Source organism: Glycine soja, chromosome 11 (genome assembly GCF_004193775.1).
Source record: "Glycine soja cultivar W05 chromosome 11, ASM419377v2, whole genome shotgun sequence".
Classification (NCBI taxonomy): domain Eukaryota; kingdom Viridiplantae; phylum Streptophyta; class Magnoliopsida; order Fabales; family Fabaceae; genus Glycine; species Glycine soja.
The window spans coordinates 23,856,584-23,860,607 of NC_041012.1; the positions used below are offsets into that span (position 1 = coordinate 23,856,584).

At 28.8% G+C, this 4,024-nt stretch overlaps 1 non-coding gene across 1 annotated transcript; it reads right to left on the bottom strand.

Moving 5' to 3' along the window:
- Positions 1 to 271: 271 nt before the first annotated feature.
- LOC114377752 lies at positions 272 to 357 on the bottom strand. Its single transcript, XR_003659189.1, has one exon. It is a non-coding gene; the product is annotated as a small nucleolar RNA SNORD25 (small nucleolar RNA).
- Between the last annotated feature and the right edge of the window lie 3,667 nt (positions 358 to 4,024).

Consider the following 4,024-nt stretch of genomic DNA (forward strand, 5'->3'; position numbering starts at 1 on the left):
GAATTCAAGAAACCACCAACCAAGAAAATTGGATCTTCTGGTAAATAACAACTCTTTTCCAAACCTCAACCTCAATTATTAAATTATATTGATCTCAAAACATCAGCTCATAAATAATTTACTAAAACATTCCTCGATTAGAGCAATCAAACACCAAAATTTGACGCCTTTGCCACAACAACACGCAAATTGAATTCAAATATTAAAAAAAATTACAAGCCATGTACATTTGACAAGCAACAACAATTGGAAAACTGGGAACCAATACAAACTTAACTCAGTCCCTTAGATGTTCATTAATGATTGCGATCATACCCGCAAAACCATTACAGGTCTGTTGGGCTCATCACAGTTAAACATAACACCCATTTCATAAATTTGCAAAACAAAGCAAACCCAGAAATCAAAATTGAATCTTTTAGAAGAGATTTAGTTGCTACAGTATTCCCCCCAAATAAAAAGAGAAAAAGGGTTTCCGGGAGAAAAATAAAATGGCTACACATAAACTATGGCTTTTCTGTTACAATTGAAATTGAGATTCAGAACAGACATTATGGAGAAAAGAAAAATGTTCAGCTCAGAGGGTTCGAAGCAAAACCCCTAATTTCAGTTGCAGTGGTTTTAGGGATAAATAGGGTTTATATATAGAGAACTCTTACGATTGGGTCTAAAACCAGTCCAACCCAATTTTATCCCTTTGAATTCTCATTTAAAAGTTGTGACAAATTTAAGGTCTAAATGAAGATTTGATATTTCTTTTTCAAGTAATAAATCTCTGATTTAATTGTTGAAAAGTTTTGACATATCAATTGGATGCTCAGAAATAAATAAAAAATACCAACTACGTGAGTAGAAAATTTTAAGCTAAATACTTTGTTGTGTGTACTTAATGCACTCTCTAATACCTCTCTAGGCTATAAAAGTAGTTTGTTTAAACTATAAAAAAACAATTTTAAAATATGTATTTTATATATAATATTTTTTTAAGAAAATATAGATTTGTTTCTTAAAAAAAATATAAAAAAAACTTATTTTAAATGAAAATAATTTAGACAAACATACCATAAAACTATAAAAGTGTTTATTTTGTTTTAAAAAATATTTATTTAAAAAAATAAATTTAAACAAACTAGCCCAATAATATTAACAATAGATTTTGGAGATTTTTAAATCCTTTTTAGTTTAAAAAATTATATAAGTTAGATAGTACAAAATATAACAGGTCGTTTTATCTTTTTGAACGAAGCATCCGTACATTTAGGTAAGATGAAAAATATTTTAAAAAATGTTATTATCATGAATGTATGTCTGGTTAATGTTTAGCCTGTATTGCTTTTATTTTCAGCCCACATCTCTTTGCTTGTTGAGTTTGTTAGGCCTATTGGACTGAACTCTATTATACTTTGAAGGAAGTTATTATTGGTTTCATCCCAGTTGTATTTTTGCCAGGGATTGATTTTTTTTTTTATTCCAAATATGTTATTCTCATGAAATCATAATTTTGTTGAGTAAAATATACAAGAAATCATGATTCACTATTTAACCATTTCTGTATCCCTTTCGATATAATGAAATTATGATTTTATTGTATAATGTACAACAAAATATTAATTTTGATGTATTTTTTTGTCATCTCAAATATAACAACGAAATCATGTTATGTTTTCTTTCACAACACAACAAAATTACAATTTTGTTATATTGAGGGGGAATAACAACACCACAAGGAATCCTACCCTACAATAGAAATCCGTTTCCATTGTGGATTTTGTATGTATTACAATAAAAATATATTTCCTTTGTTGTAGATAAAGTCTATATAAAATGTAAAATAGAAACATGTTTTCAGGTACAAAATCAACAATAAAAATGTGTTTTTGTGTACAAAATTCACACTGGAATCACAATTATGCGTGTTCTTAGTACAACAAAATCATTATTCTGTTACATCCAAAAATAAAAAGGAGAGGAAGGAAGAAGAAGAGGTGGCGGGATTTCAATAAAGGGGTAAAAAAGTCTTTTGCATGGGTTTTTAAATTTTATAAGGACCAATAAAAAAGATTGTAGGAACCAATAACAACTCGTCGGAAATAAACACAGAATCATGGAACCTAACAAAATAATGGCCCCCAAAGATGGGCTTTTCTCTGGAATGGGCCAACCCTGTATCTGGTGGTAGATCACTAGATCTTTGTGTGTGCAATCAAATTAATCAAATGATAAATTATTATTAAACTTACATATAATTCTATAAAAATCAGTTTTTAATTTAATTTTCTTACAAATTAAAAAATTATGAAAAATTATAATTTTAACTAAATTATAAAAAATTATATTGTATTTATGTAGCTACTTTTCTTTAAATTATAAAAAGGCTATATATGATATAAAATTATAATTAATATTTAAATAATAATTATTTATTTTAACTCCTTCTCTAGAATAAGAATTACATTAGATTCATAGAATAAGATAAGAAATAAGATAGTATGATAGAATAATTTTCATATCCTATCCTAACCATCAAATGGACCATAAAGACATAAAAAGGAAAGTTGGAAATAGTTTAAATTTTTGTGTGGTAAGAAATAGACAAATAAAATAGAATCTCACAAAATCTCGACATGTATTGCTTTTCTATCCACATTTTTTCCCTCAAGACAATAACTATCTTTGTCTCTGTTTTTGTTCCATATAATACTTGTTGAGTTTGTTTTCTTTATTGGATTGAGCTATGCTATACATTGAATCTATTGTGGGTCTTACTTTTTTTTTCCCCTTTTGTCTCATGCAATTGTCATTTGAATTTTGCACTTCTCCTTTTGAATCTTTACACCTTCTAATTTTGAAATATCCCCAAACTACCCTAATATATATACACTTTCGAAATAACTATTTCACAATAAACATTTTTTTTTGGAATGAGTTTTTTTCAATTCTAAAAGTGTGTGTGTATATATATATATATTCTACAATAGTTGTTCTAGAATATATATATATGCTCGTAGAATAGCTATTTTGAAATGGTATTTTTCCTATTCTAGAATAGCCAATGTGAGAAGCTTCAGGTCTGTTATTTCCTTTCTAGGTGTCACACAGTGGTGGTGTGTGGTGTGATGGTGTGTGACATAGTGGTGGTGTTTTGATTTTTGGTTTTTGTAACGATGTGTGACGTGTGGTGCAATGGTGGGTGACGGGGTGAAATCGGAGTTTGAAGCTAGTACAATGGTGGGTGATGACATTAATAGAAGATGTTGGAGAGTAGGGCAGGGTGAAGGGTTGGCGCACGATACTAGTTACTAGAGGAAGAAGACAAAAGAAAGAGAGTGGGACATTTTTGTGCATTCAACTTCCTTTGAGAAGTGTAGAATTCAAATGCCTAGACAATTGCTTCCTAGACTCCACAAATCGTTTCCTAGACTACCAAGATGATTTTTTTTACCTTTCACATTAGTCAATCCAAAAGTCACGTTGACAATTCAGAAGATAAAAAAAAAACAAGAAGTGGTTTTTTAGGGTTGAGTGGGTGTACTTGAGATTTATGTTAGAATTCAAGTGTACTGTTGGGCCACTCGTGTTGGGCCATTTGGCTCTTATCTTTATTGTATTGAAGACTAAACAAAAAAATTATGGCCCCTAAGATTTTTGTTCTATCTGAAATTGTCCAACTCCACCATGGTAGATCCTACTTCCTAGTCCTCAATTATCCAAATCAAAGTGATCATACTCAAGATTTGGGGGGTCTCTTTGAATTATACTCCTCGTTCTTGAAATAACAACGCAGTGGCTGAAACTTAAGTTGCATTATTACGAAAAGATTCTCGTTTTAGCTAGTTCTATATGCACACTGTATAAAAATAATAGGGTACACAAAATAATATAAAAACAAGGAAAATATATAAAATAAATAAAAATAGTTATATTCAAATATTATATTATTAGAAAATATTAATTTTTTTTATAATTGTTGTCTTAATATATATATATATATATATATATATATATATATATATATATATATATA